Below are 15,292 nucleotides of genomic sequence, written 5' to 3'. Positions count from 1 at the left end.
AAGAAAATGCATTATTAACTGAAAAAGAATGGTTTTTGTAATTTATTTTGACACGGCTGTTCATAGAATTGTTTTAGACAAAAGTGCTTTTTGGTCCACCCGACTCGTATTAGACTATTTTGTTTTTGACCCGTTAGCCACCATATGTTTTTATGAACTTTGGACAAAATGAAAGAGTCATATTTAAGGGTAAACTTGTCAAATAACATGTATCAGTTTGAAATGATTTGTTCACAAGTGTTTTTGGTTTGCAGGTTATTACAAATCCGGTTTCTTGAATCTATTATATCTATGATCCGATCCATCTGGGGCCTACAGCTGTGCCTTGCAGTTGCTTGAAAATTAGAGTTAGCATGATGGGTGGGTTGTGCATCATTCAGGTAAAGATGATAAAATAAAATTAGAGTCAGTTGCTTGAAAATTTACTTGATTTTTTTGACTGTGATGTCTATGTTGCAGATGAACACTGTGAAGAAGAACATTGGCCTGTTTTCTGGATTTGTCTGGGCTGATGACGAGGTAATTGTTTTTTTTTCTATTTTTCTTTCAGTTATTTACTTGGACAATGAATCATTAAGTTTACATAATGCTGTGTTGTTTGATTCATACATGCAGCTGAAAAAGCAAGAGTTAAAGGTGAAAGCGAAGCTTGACAAATTCACCAAAGAAAAGCTGTTTGAATTTTGTGATATCATGAATCTTCAAGTTTACAAGTCATCTCTTAAGAAGGCAAGCTTTCATACTTTATATTCTCTGGTACATTATCTTTGATTAATCACCATTTGTTGTTAAATATATGTCCAGGAAGAACTTTCACTGAAGTTATTTGAGTTTCTTCAATCTCCACATGCTACAACTGAAGTCTTGCTTGCTGAGAAAGAACAGGTTACTTTACATTTATACCCTTCAATTAATTCAGGTCCTTTTAATAAGCTAAAAAGGTAATGTTTTTTTCCTTCTAGAAAGCTAAAAACGAAAAATCTAAAGCTAAAAAGAGCAGGACTCCAACCATGGTTTGTGTTCGTCTTTCTTTTAAATCACATGCACTGCTGTTAAGATTATTATTATTATTGTTATTATTATTATGATTATTATTATTATGCACAGTTGGTCTCAGTTTCTATTCTTTTTTAGAAACAATCTGGTGAGAAACCAAGCGTGCAACCAAGGCTAAAGAAGAGAAGAATGTGGAAGAAAATGGAGGTTCAGAGAGTGAAGATGAATCTAAAGAAGAAGAAGACGATGAGAAGAACACACCTTCAAAACCGGAAAGTGATGAGGAAACGGTGAAGTCTGAAGAAGATGGCGGTGATGATGAAGATGAAGATGAAGAAGACAAGTCTGCAAGTGACGAGGAAAAAATGAGTCTGAAAAACAAGAAAAGAGTTCCTCAAAGAAGACTGTTAAGGACTTTAAAGCTGTTAAAAAAAAGATGATGTGGAATCACCCGCCAAATCAAATAAAAAGTCTAAGAAAGCTGCTACACCTGCTTCTGCTTCGTCTGCTAAGTCTTAAAGTTTCATCAAGCAAGAAGGCTAAGGAAGAAAAGAGCAGCGAAAAGACATAGGCTAAAAGCTCTACCAAGAAAGCTTCTGCCAAAGTTCAAGGTATACATGTTTTATTTAATTATTTGTCAATTACTTAATGCACGATTACATGATTTTTTAATTTTCGTCATTTCTTTGATGTTTGTTAAGTCATATATGATTGGTAAGGGTGGTAAAATGGAGGTCAAAATGGTTTGGGTTGACTTGGAACAGTTACAATAAACAGGTTCCATTTTTTGAATGGGCTGTGTTTGGGTTGACCCATTTTATGTAAATGGGTCATGTCTTTATGTTTATTCTTCTACTTTATATTTACTTGTCTAGTTAGATTAAACTCTGATATACCATATTAGGATGCACTTAGGTCTATTAGTGAACAAATCGTTAGTTGTTTGGCTGGACGTTCATTTATTTAATTATTAACAAATACAAGCAAAAGAAAAATGTTTAGTCAGTTAAACGAACGAACGGACATGAACACATGTCTGGTTTTGTTCATTTATGTTTGTGTTTTTTAGTTTTTGTTTGTTAATATGTTTTAGTTTTAATAACCTTTTAGGCCAACACATTGTTTTTATGGCTTTAGCTCAATTATGTTTGTTCATCTATGTTCAGTTATGTTTGTTTGCATACGTTTTTGAACTGTTTGCTTATGGTATTAACAAACATAAGCGAACACCAACATATCCATTTTCTTAACGAACAAACCCGAACATGCTCTGTTTGTGTTTGTTTGGTTCGTTTACAAGTATATAAAATTAGGTCTTTCTTGTGCTTGTGGCTCAGTAAATAAAATTAATTTTACAGGAAAAGGGAAAACCAACAAGAAGGCAAAACCAGAACCAACTAATGAGGAAATGCATGCAGTTGTAGTTAGCATCTTGAAGGAAGCTGACTTCAATACTGTAAGTCCACCTTACACTCTTTTGCTTTAACTGTTAAATAAGAAGCAACTAAACTACCATTTTTTTTTAATCTAAATGCTGTAATTAGTTACAATTTGAAGCTAATAATTTCATTTGCGATTATTATTTCAGGTACCCATTTTGGTCAGGATCTGTTGCACAGAAAGGCGGAAGTTAAGGCTATAAATTAATTATGATTAGGTGGGAGGCCCTGCTGTAGAATTGCTAGATCAGATCCCAAATAAGCATTGCAAGGTGTTTTGAGTGTTTCAGGTACAACATGCTTTACTTATCAGATTGCTGCATAATATTGATTTTAAGTATTAGTGTCTTATACTAATATGATTCAGGGAGGTAATGTCGGCCATTTGCATAAGCTACTGAATGTGGGATCTAGTCCGCATGTATTTTATTTTATTTCTCGTTTTTCATTGATTCATATATTGATTTTTGGATGTAGTTATTGTTTTCTTTTTATTATTATTATTTTTGATGTTCATTTTATTTTGTTGATTGTTATTGCTTTCATTTATCACAATTTAGTACTTTCATAAAGCTAACATACTGTTCAATTATTCTTTAGGTTTTGTATGTTGGTGATCATATTTATGGGGGATATCTTAAGAGAAGCAAAAAAGTTCTGCGTACGTTCTTCGGTTTTCTTGACTGTCATTTATAATATCATTGTGCTCTTATAGAAGTGTCTATTCATTCTTGAGCTTTGATTGTAATATTATTACCACACGAAACAAACAGGGTGGGAGTACAACGCAAATTGTTCCAGAAATTGAAAAAGAAGCTAGAATTCTCCCATCCTCACGGGAAACTAGAAAGGTAATATTCTGGCTTGTCATATTAAAGATTGATTAATAAAGTTGAAATATATGAGTTAACATCTTTATACTGAAACTTGTATTTGTGCAGAAACTAAAAGTGCTGAGGAGCGAGCGAGATAAGATAGAAGATCATCCATCATTTAAATTGGGTCCATTGAGTATGTAATTCCACGATGTTGCAAAACAGGCGGGTTTTGGTAACGGGCCGAAAAGGCAGTTTTTGTGGGTCGAATTACTTACTAATTTTTTATGTTGACGATTTGTGTTGCATAAGTACGCACCCTCAATCCCAGATAGGATGTACTATTAGGTCTTCAGTTCCATCCGGTCCGGTAATGACAATACTAGAGCTTGAGTTAAAATAAGCGGTTGGAGCGGTGGTTAACCCGGAAGACATAACTAAGAACTCGTAGAGACTGTATCGCGTAGGAAAAGCCGTCTTCGAAGTATCTTCATTCCTGACTAGATTTGTAGATTGATTTTAGAAAACCATCACGCATTCAATTATTATTATTATTATTATTATTATTATTATTATTGTTATTATTATTATTTTTTTTGTCTATTCTTCGATAATTGAATTATGTAAATGTTGGTTGTAGGACTCTAATCTATTCATAAATTGTCTCTTTGGTCTCTTACTTGATATACATTTCTTATTACACTTTAGAGGTATTAATCATACGTCTACACTTGAACCTTCTGTTACTTGTAATATTAATTAATTTTGTACTAACTCTTTAAATTAATAAAACATGAATTCGTAACATATTTCTTTGTTAGTATGATTTAAACTTTGTTTCTGTCACATGATTCGTTGTAATATGTGGTTATAATATCTTTCTCATTTTTAAAGTATAGGAGAAATCAAATCAATATATATATATATATATATATATATATATATATATATATATATATATGGAAAAGAGTTCAAATAAAAATAAAAAGTTTTCTAAAAATGATAAAAACCAACAGGTTTTTGACATGTGACATAGTTGTTAATTTATACTAAAGGGTATTAAGGTAAATTTATATTTCCATTAAATAAAATAAAATATCAATTAAACAGTTTAACTCCTAAAAAAATGGAATTTGAACATCATTCTGGTTTCCAAATAATCAAAATCTCCATAGTTTAGAAACCGGTTCCCCCATCTATACTTTTCTTCTATGCTAACAGTTTTTATAAGATGACGATACAATAGTTCTTTCACACACCCACACAGTCTGATGGTGATGGTCATTCAAAGGAATTGTATTTAAAGATTTTTTATATTTGATTTTTGTTTGAAACTTGGTTTATAATGATTTCAAATTAATTAAAATGGCTATAGCATGGCCACAATCATCGCACCCCGTCTAACTTACTTTGACTGATTATATATATGGCGGTTACAATATCTTAATAATCTGCTTTGACGAAAGTACCCCTAAGAAACACTATTATAAGAGTTAACTTAAGAAACACCATGAGTTTTTTTTAACTTTTAATTTCATCCATTAGATTGGTTGATCTAATGGTCTATATTTATTCCTATCATTCCTAGGAAACAATTTGTTTTTACCATAACCTTACCCTATACATATATACACACACATGTTTTTTAGTCTCTTTATTACTAAACGATTATTATTTTCCTCACTTATCAGTTGTCTAATTTTTTTTTATTTTTTGAACTATACATATCACTACTTACCTTTGTCATTATGTCAAATTATCATTACTATTAACTAATAATACTTAATTTTAATTTATTTATATTTTGTTGTTTAGACACCTAAAATTTAAAATATAGATTACCATTTTTTAAGTCAATAAGTGTATAACTAATCATTGTTAGGTCACAATAGAAACTAATCCTATACCCGGGTGAATACATGTCGGGCTTTCGGTGTAGGTATACCCGTCGGGTTTAGGTTAGTTATTTTGTCAATCCGTAATTGTTACTAAAGTTATGATTATGCAAAAGTGAGAAAAAAGAAAAGAGGCGGCTTAGGGATCATTCATTCTTCGTCTCTCTCTTAGGGTTTCTTTGTCCGTCCAGTTCCAACACCTACGAAATCATCATGGCGGGCCTTCAATTGCCTGTGTTTCGTGAGATGACTATGGAAGAGATTAGGGCTGCAACACGTGACTTTGCCGAATCAGAGAGAATCGGGGCCGGTGGCTATGGCACAGTCTACCGTGGTGAGATCCAGAATGAAACAGACCGCATCCATGTTGCAATCAAGCGGTTGAACTCACAATCATCTCTGACGGGGTTTAGGGACTTCTATGTGGAGGTGAATACTCTTTCTAATACTCGTTGATTGGCTATTGTGATGGGGTAGCGGAAAAGATTATGGTGTATGAGATGATGGACAATGGAAACCTTGAGGATCATTTGCACACGCTTGGAATCGATCTCTCTTGGCTGCAAATAGGGGTGCAAACGAGCCGAGCTGCTCGCGAGCTACTCGAGATCAGCTCGTTAAAAAGCTTGAACGAGCTGAGCTTTAGAGGCCCAGTCTGGAGTTAACAGCACGTTGGCGGGTTTGAAGTTTGAAGTCCCCGTGAATGATTCCAATCTCCTCTGAAGAGAACTCGTGCAGATAATGTATTGCAGCAGTGATGCAGATTTCTGCATCATTGCTGCAAGAAGGCTACAGTATCTGCATGAGTTCTCTTCAGAGGAGATTGGAATCATTCACGGGGCCTTCAAACCAGCCAACGTGCTGTTAACTCCAGACTGGGCCTCTAAAGTGTCAGATTTTAGTTGAACGGTATGGTGTTTGTTTGACCCGTATGTCTTTTCGTCCATATATATTCTTGTTTTCTGGTTAGTTGAACGGTATGGTTTATGTGTTTTTAACCAGTCTTGTCATTGAGAGTATTCCTAATGTCTTGACAATCATTGTTTGTTCCTGTGTATGAGGCGTGGGCATTCAAATGAAAAAAAAAATTGTTTTACTCTCATTGTTATTTGGCGATTTCTTGAGTCGTGTGATTCAATATTTTTTGTGAGCGTGTAACTAATTGTATACTAAGGTTTGAATGTAGAGTTAAAGATGGTGTCCTATTTCTTTGTTCTTGTTCTTTGGTTTCAACATGTCAAACTTGCTGAAAATTTATCTTCTTAAAGTCACCCCCAAGCTTGTTGATAGCATGTCTTATATAAGTTAGATCAACTACAACTGGGACGATAATTAGTTTGATTGAAAATGAACCTGGTGAGTATGAAAGTGTACCTTGGCAGCACTTTTGTTCTCCCTTGGACCAGATCACATCTAACCTCCCGTGCCTGACCTGTAGTACCATCATAGAATGCCCTAACCACAACAATAGTCACATAGTATAGTGGTGTGACTTCTAAACTGCACTGCCCAAATTAGAATACAATAATAGTAGGGGCGTGTATAATGATCAGAATGAAGAATATCGATTCCAACCTTTCATCCGTGTCGAAAGTTTATTTTTCCCAACAAAAGCTTTATATTTCCGTTTGAGCCACATGCATACCTTCTATTTCAAACAACTCACACTCATAATGCAAACCAATTTGTTGTAATAAGGCTTTAAAACAATAATGTAAATGTTTGCCAACTGCCTTGGTTCTGTTTCTCTTTCAAAACTGTTGATTGAAGATGAATTATTTATTAAAGGAAAATTGGATTTTAATAATCCCAACTTAATGCAGTTGGCTGATAATAATCCAAACTTTGAAAGTAGCTGTCACTGGTCCCAACTTTTACACTATTTATTTTCATTGGACCTCCGTTAAAAAAAACTTAATGACGTTATGTTTTTTTTCAAATTTTAAACTGATATTTTAGGGCTTTTGATCGGAATGAGAATACGAGTCGATTGATGTAAAACTTACTTCCAAACGGTGGTCCAAACGACTAAAGGATGCTTCAAGTTCGGTGTTTAAACATTTAATTAACAAAAATCAAGTTGTTTGAAGCGTCGTTTCGAGTTAAGTTTTACATCAATCGACTCGTATTCTCATTCCGATCAAAAGCCCTAAAATATCAGTTTGAAATTTGGAAAAAAACATAACGCCGTTAAGTTTTTTTAACAGAGGTCCAATGAAAATAAATAGTATGAAAGTTGGGATTAGTGACAGCTACTTTCAAAGTTGGGATTATTATCAGCCAACTGCATTAAGTTGGGATTATTAAAATCCAATTTTCCTTTATTAAAAAAAATGATTTCCACAACTATTTCTCCCACTACCGAATTAACTCGCAGCCTCATTTGAATTTCATTAAAACCCATCTTAACATCAGAATCATCGTTAAACAAGGTTCATCAATTGGCAAAAAGACTTTGCATGGACTCCAATACCTTGGATGCTAATGTACCATTCCTTTTTTCCTTTTAAGAAATCCTTGTCCTGAATATTCATGGAAGCCGTATCATCTTGTATATTCGTGGAGTTGATGTCAACTTGGGTTCCATTTAAGGATGGGCATATTGGCACATTCGAAAAATGAAGTCAAAAGGTTAAACCCTTTGACCCAATACTAACAGTCAACCATGCCATCACTTGCTTCAGGATCATCATCGCTAACATTACCGACTGATTGCTTTGGATCCAGTGTTTTTCAATCGGGGTTGTAGTTGGAAGCATTGCACCGATTGTAAGATGTTTCACATCAATCGGTCATTACACCCTCTCCAAAAAAATAAGCAAGAACCACTTAAACGTGTTCCGTGTTGAAAAACACTGGATCCAAAGCCTTCAACACTGGAAATGTAACCATGTCCATTCACTTATTCCAGGCCGCCATTTAAAAATAGTTTTTCATTACATGAAAAACATCTTTTTAAACTTTTGTATAGCACTTCAAATTGCGGTTTTGGTTTTATGTAAAACAATATGTCTTGTTCCGCATACTTTTTTGATCTTACTGTCTTGTTGGTATTTCTTCAAGTCCTTTCTGAAAAGGTTTAAAAAGATAGCAAACACATCTAATAGCAACTCGAGCACAGAAGTAGAAGAACATGCTAGATATGTTGTCCAGATTGAAAAGGAGGCGAAACTTTCAAAGAGAGGATTAAGAAATACACTCCATTCTATAACGCAACTTCTTAATGCAGAGAAAGATTTCTTTAAGAGAAATCTAAAGGTTTCAATGGAGTAAAAAAGTCAATAGTGACCTAGTCCAACCTTTATATCTAGAAGAAGTCCACAATAGTTGGAGCCTTGTAGTAGTAACATTGACAGTAATTGCCATTGCACTTCCTAACATTCAAAGTCTTAGCCACATGAAAGAAGGCCTCCAAATTGTAGAACATATTGAAGAATGTTTTTATGCAGATGGTGAGTTAGCAAAAGCAAGAAATTCAACAAGACGTGTGTGGAAAGAAGTTGAAGTGTACCACACTTGGCTACAAATCGATCTTCAAACGAAGACTCGCAAAGGAAAAACATCTATGGAGATCCTTAAATGGTTGAGCGATGAAGCAGAAAATATTATGAAAAGGTTCAAGGCAAAGAGTAAAGTATAGGTCATTCAACTTATAAGTTCATATTTGCGAGTTCTATGTACAGAACTAGCGAGACTATATTAACGCACTTCAACGAACAAGAAACCTGGCTGAATGATGAAGAACTTTTTGAATGGATATCAACTATAATTGTAGATGTTTTATTTGCTTGCTTTACGAACTTATCACGTGTCATAAAAATGAAGTGTGACCGGAATGTAATAGAGAAAAGGGGAGAGAGCGTCTGGACTGCAGCTCAGCTTCTTAATAAATCTAAAAACATTCTTAAGATTCTTAAAGCACGTCCACTTCCTAACATAGATCAAGAGTCAATGGCATACAATGATAAGTGGCGTGCACTACCCAAGAGTCAAATACCGAATAGTAGTGATTATTTAGATGAGATCCAACCAAGTTCTTCAAGTTGTAATGATTCCATACTAACTATTTCGCAATAAGTGTGGATACATTAAAGTTCTTATGATCTTTTATATGTCTAAAATAACCCTACCTGTGATTGTTGCTTATGTACAAGTGTAGAATATCATTACAATTATTGTTATCTTATCTATTAGGGGGTGTTTGGTACAGAGAATGGAATTGTAGAGAAATGGAATAGAGAAATGGAATTGCAGAGAAAGGGAATTGGTCTGGAGAATGAGAATTGACTGTTCTGTTTGGTAGTACAGAGATTTCAGTAGAGAAATATAGCTGAGAATCATTTCTCTTGTTTGGTACATAGAAAATAAACAGAGAATTATATCAACTTTATCATTAGCACAAGTATTTTTTTCATAACAAATATTTATTAAAAAATAAAAAAACATATAAAAAGATGCATAAATTCCAACCAAAATATGCATTGATCAAACCAATTCACATACAAAACATAGTTTTTAAGCAAAAAACATCAACCATAGTTAAAACCAATTCACATACAAAACATACTTCAACCATACACAACATACTTCATAACAAATCTCTTTCCATCTCTTCACCGCCACCTTGTCTAAGTAATCTTAAACAAAGACATAAAAGTTATAGTCTTACATATAAAGCCAATGTTTTTTAGAACACAAGTCAACTTAGAACAATGCCAAATGTAGTTATTGCAGGACGCAAACAAACCAACCATTAAGGCTATGGCAGATTTGTTCAGTATACGTCACTTTGCTATTATCAACTTTCTTTCCCCGGTGACACTGCAAAGAAAACATAACAAAAATGTCAGTCGGATTGTGGTTCACGGCCGAACGTTTAATGTTTCTAAGAGCAACTAGAAGTAAAGATCTACGTGTTCATTCAGTAGGGATGACAATCTTCACAGGTTTACTTTTAACAGTTTGGGTTGGATTGCAGTCTAGAAAACATGATGTTTTAAAACTTTTTATTAAAATAATAGTACGGTGCGATATGGCTAACCTGAAAAGCTCCGGGCACCCAAAAGCAACTTAGAGATGCATAGTTTCTCCATTCGAACCGACATCCGTAGGAGTTTCAGCGGAATTATTTTGAGTATTTTTTCCTTTGAAAAAGTTTAAGTTAGTTCCATCATTATTTCTTTTTAAAGTTGGATCCAACCGTTCAAATATTCTAGCAACTCCAGCCATTCCTGCACTCATTTCTCTCTGAACTCCTTTGCTTAATTCTTTAACTGAACTGTTTTTAGCAAGTAATTTTGCTTTTAAACCCTGAGTGCCTTTTGAAATAGATTCCTTGTATCTGCAAGACGTGCCAAACCATCTCAGAATAACAGAATAAATCTTTATATACAACAAATTAAAATAAACACGGCGTCTACTAAAAGTTCCCAGTTAACCCTTTACCTATTGTTATTTATATTCCCATTTTTATTGTATATGTATTTATTTGATTACATATGAAAAAACACATTATATAAAAATATTGAATTTCACAAGATAATTTATATCTACACTCTTCTATTATGAAACAATTAAAAAAAGTTAAAACACTTTACATCTGTTTCTTTATTCAATTGCTGGCATAATATCGCTAGACATAAAAGTAATGGAGGTTTTCATTTCTAATAGCCTCAGGTTAATAAACTAGTTAACATATAAAGTGTTATTCTGTCTGCAGGAGAAAACAAAATCAATTGGCATACCTGGCTGAAGCAGCAGAAAACTTAGATTTAACAGACTCTGAAAACGCATGCATATCAGCTGATATTGGTCTTCCTGGGCTACCATTTGGTGACTGGCTATCAATAACCCTGCAACATCATTCACAAAGGTTATAGTGGAGCCCAAAAACTCAATTCTATCTTTCAATAAAGTTGTCAGTTTGGTAATGACATAACATAATTATATCTTTGAACGGTTGCAAATAACAGCATTTTCCATTATAATACTCAAATAACTCTATATGCAAGCTTTTAATTGCAAGTATCATAGAAAACATGATCAAATAATACTTAAAGAGCTTCAATTGCGAGATCAAAAGAACACAGGCATATCAATAATATTATTCTATTATAAACATCTTTAATAATTTCAATTTGCCTAATTAATATCCCATTTCTGCTTCATGTAATTAAAAAAACAATGAATTAATGATAATCACAGAAAGCCCTAAATTAGTATCCAATAATGAGCATAATCAGTAATAGCAGTCGATACATCAAACAATAACCACAAATTAAAGAGATCAGCCATCAAATTAGAAGAATATGAAAACAAAAACCTAATTCATAAGCTAATCAAACACACAATCATATGCTAGACGAAAGATAATAAATAGAAAGATGTTGAATTAGATCCCAAATAGTACCGGACCGACGATTAGGGTTTTGAACGAAGGACGCACGAGGGTTCAGAAATAGTACCGGACCGACGATCACGGGGCTTTACATCAGAAACCCTAACCAGGCCACCACACCACCGTCACCTAGGGTTCAGAAATTGAACCCGACAACAGTAGGCAAACAGGGGCGACAAACGACCATCACATCGCACATAAAGTGAAAAGGAAGCTGATATATATAGATTGAATGCTTATGGATCTGTTAATCGGAAATTTGAACCATACCTTGTTTTGGGTTGCGGTGCTCTGAAGGAGGAAGCTGGTGATAGAAGTGAAAAGGAAGAGAATGGAAGTGAGAAATGAAACCCTAGAGAAATGATTTCTCCGCTTTTTTTAGAGAAAAGAAATCAGGGAAATGGAAATGGTTTATTTCCATTTCTCACCTCTTTCTTTCGTAAACAAACAAGAGAATTGTTTCCATTTCCATTTCTCACCCCCCCAATTCTCTGTACCAAACACCCCCTTAGTGTGCAAATTAAGTGTGACCAGAATGCATTATAGAAAAGGAGAGATATATAGCATCCAGATTACATCTTCTGGCTAAATCTAAAAAGTTCTTTAAAAGTCTTATTGCATGTACACTTCCCAACACATATTAGGAGTCAGTGGCATATGCTGTTGATAAGTGACGTGTACTAGCCAGAGTGAAATATGCAATGATTTATTAGGTGTGGCGACTGATTAGAAAGGAAGAAAACCGACGCTAATCTTATTCTAGGCCCGACTTTGAGTTTTGTGGCAGATTTCCAAAATACTAGCCAACCTAATTTTTGGATTGTTTCTTTGTTCCCAAGTTTTAGATTGGTAAAACCATAACTGTTTAGCATATAATTACCCCAATGAAATAATAATTTTCATCACCTTCTAAGTAATAAGATTGTCTCGCTAGTTATAATTGTGAACGTAGGTCAACATAAACCGGACCATGTAATTTTCTTTCATGTCCTTTTTGTTGTTTGTTGTGTTGTTTGTGCTCGTGTGTGGGTTTCTGTTCTATTTTCCAGTTGTTGTCTGCCGCTGGTCAAATAGAAACATGGTTTTCTTTCTTTCTTTTTTTCGTTTTATATGCTAAACATTAATTACGACTTTACCTACGAGTTATACCAAGCGCAAAATTTTGATTGTTGCATATATTTGTGCGCTACATGTGTATCTATAGACTAAAATATCATTAGTGCGTAAATTAGCTAAACACCAAGCATGTTTTTTTAGTAAACACATACTAAAATATGTGTATTAAATACAAAACACCATACTATATTATTTAACAATATGTATTCATGAATTAAAATTTCATGAATGTGTAGATGAACTAAAACAATTAGCATGACTAATTTTAATAGGCACTTGAACTTAAACGCCATGTATATTCTATATGATAACTATAACATCATTCAATATTAATAAGACTCTTTATTGAATATAAATTAGAAAAAAATATTAGCACCTTATTTTTATGACTATCACACAGACACACCATGACATTTTGATCTTAATCATTACCCGCTATTGTTGTGTATGATACAAATTTCGAGCCACATAAACTATTAAAACCAATTAATTTAACACACGCACACCGAACCCTTCCTGCTACGAATAAGTAGACTGTATGGCTGTGCGCATCACAATATCACAATGTGCAAAAGAAAAAAGTATTCAAATGAGTAGATCGAAATATGATATATTAAATATATATCTATTGGTATATATGAGAACTCCCGCAACGAACCGTTTACTTTGGGTCAAGCTAGCTTAGCTAAAAAATGCATTATTGTATTTTATACACTTTCGACCATATTCACGTTAAAAAACATGGCAAAAATTGGTTGTTTGATAGCGATCTCGTTAAAAATATCATTAGTTTATTTAAGATTAGTTCAGTTCCGTTAGAAACTTTGTTAGTATACAGGCCCGTCTCAACGTACTCGGAGGCCTAAAACTAACTAAAATGTTGAGGCATTTTTATTTTCTTTTCTTTATGTGTATAGCGTTATAGAATATACAAGAATTATAGAATATGGATGGTATGCCGTTATAATGGATATGAAGCAATCATCCTTAGCTTGTGGCTCATCATTGAGTTGCTAATTCTAAATGAACTCTATTTTCAAAATCTCATAATACATAACTTTTATTTAAGACGGAGACCTTATAAATCTGGAGGCCTAAAGCCATTGCCTCATTTAACTTACCCACGAGACGGCCTTGTTAGTATATAGTTAGTATACTGTTTGGGCTAATGTTGTAATAAATCACTTTCAAAAACAAATCAATTTAATAATACAAAGACTTCTTTACAGTGGCGGCCCAACAATTTTGGAGGCCTAAAGCGTTGGAAAAATCGGGGCCTTTATCAAAAGTTATAAAGTTTTAATTACATAATTTATAAGCTTAACTTTTAGAATTTATCGGGAGATTGTCGTGTTTCGTATATGAAACAACAAAATTTTCAATTTTTGTTTTAGAAAAGGAGTTTGATTATATAGGTTTATTGGATTTTACTAATCCTTTTTAAATGGTATTGGCCGATAATTATCTCAAGTCAGTTTATCGCAACTGGCGGTCCCAAATTTAAAAAAAAAATGGCACCCCCAATAGTCCCTCGCTAAAAAGAACTTAGCAGCGTTATATTTTTTTTTTTTTTCAAAATTTCAAGCTAATGCTTTAGGGCTTTTGATTGGAAGGAGGATATGAGACGACTAATGTAAAATTTAGCTTGAACCGGTAATCCAAACAACTTGATTTTTGTTACCCTAACATGTATGCGACCCGACATCACAAACTAGCCCCTCGCTCAACCCCTTGTGTCTTTCTAGGGTATCCCGCGAACTGTCACGGCTACCAATGCCTTGACATTTCGAGCGGTAAAACCATTTTCTCTAGACATGTCATCTTCGATGAGTCGCAATTTCCATACAATAACCTCAAAATCCGCCTCCTTCACACACGTTTTTGGACCCCTCTCCATTAATATTCACTCAACCAACTACTTCACCTCTTACACATAACCAAGATGCCCCACCCTCACCTCCATCAACAAATCAAACCTCCCAAATACCCCCTGCTGAACCACCACCCAGCCACAACCCATCTCCCCCTCCCCCGAACTCACCTCACTTCGGCACAACCCCCCCCCCCCCCCCCCCGTTAGCCCACCTCCAAATCAAAATACAATTCACAACCCACCACCCTGCTCACCTCCAAATCAAAATATACCTCCCCTATCTGTACCTAATATACCACCGCCAACCATTCCCTCCACCTCCTCTCACCCATACAAACTCGATCTCGATTCGGTATCGTCAAACCCTATGTCCCTCTTTCTTTAAACACAGAGAAACCACCCCTTCCCTTTCTCCACTACCCAAATCTCACCTCACAGCCCTTGCTGATCCAAACTGGAAAATTGCCATGACTAACGAATATAACGCTCTTTTGGAAAGTAATACGTGAGATCTTGTATACCGAGACCTTCAGATGCGCCCATTATTCGGTGCACGTGGATATGTAAACATAAATTCAAAGCCGATGGCTCATTGGAACGGTACAAGGCTAGACTTATTGTTAATGGTAAAAGTCAAACGGTGGGTGTCGATTGTGATGACACGTTTAGTCCCGTGGTAAAACCCACTACAATTCGGATGGTCCTCAGTCTAGCAGTATCACGATCTTGGCCAATCCATCAAATGGATGTTAAAAATGCAT

At 34.5% G+C, this 15,292-nt stretch overlaps 1 long non-coding RNA gene and 1 pseudogene across 2 annotated transcripts; one reads left to right on the top strand and one right to left on the bottom strand.

Annotated features, from left to right (window-relative positions):
- Nucleotides 1–440: 440 nt before the first annotated feature.
- Nucleotides 441–2,456, top strand: LOC143569981 (uncharacterized; annotated as a pseudogene). Its single transcript, XR_013141838.1, has 6 exons — nt 441–519; nt 616–729; nt 805–885; nt 963–1,013; nt 1,135–1,607; nt 2,355–2,456. The product of XR_013141838.1 is annotated as an uncharacterized LOC143569981 (transcript).
- A 7,287-nt stretch (nt 2,457–9,743) lies between these two features.
- On the bottom strand, nt 9,744–10,999 carry LOC143569980 (uncharacterized). Its single transcript, XR_013141837.1, has 3 exons — nt 10,890–10,999; nt 10,187–10,486; nt 9,744–9,966 (listed from the first exon to the last, which is right to left on the bottom strand). It is a non-coding gene; the product is annotated as an uncharacterized LOC143569980 (long non-coding RNA).
- Nucleotides 11,000–15,292: the final 4,293 nt, after the last annotated feature.

This window comes from Bidens hawaiensis, unplaced genomic scaffold, assembly GCF_021521415.1.
Source record: "Bidens hawaiensis isolate Kalapana, Puna unplaced genomic scaffold, B.hawaiensis_p1.1 tig00024810_1, whole genome shotgun sequence".
Taxonomy (NCBI): domain Eukaryota; kingdom Viridiplantae; phylum Streptophyta; class Magnoliopsida; order Asterales; family Asteraceae; genus Bidens; species Bidens hawaiensis.
The sequence above is the reverse complement of the archived record's forward strand: the minus strand, read 5'-3'. Positions and strand labels throughout refer to the sequence as shown.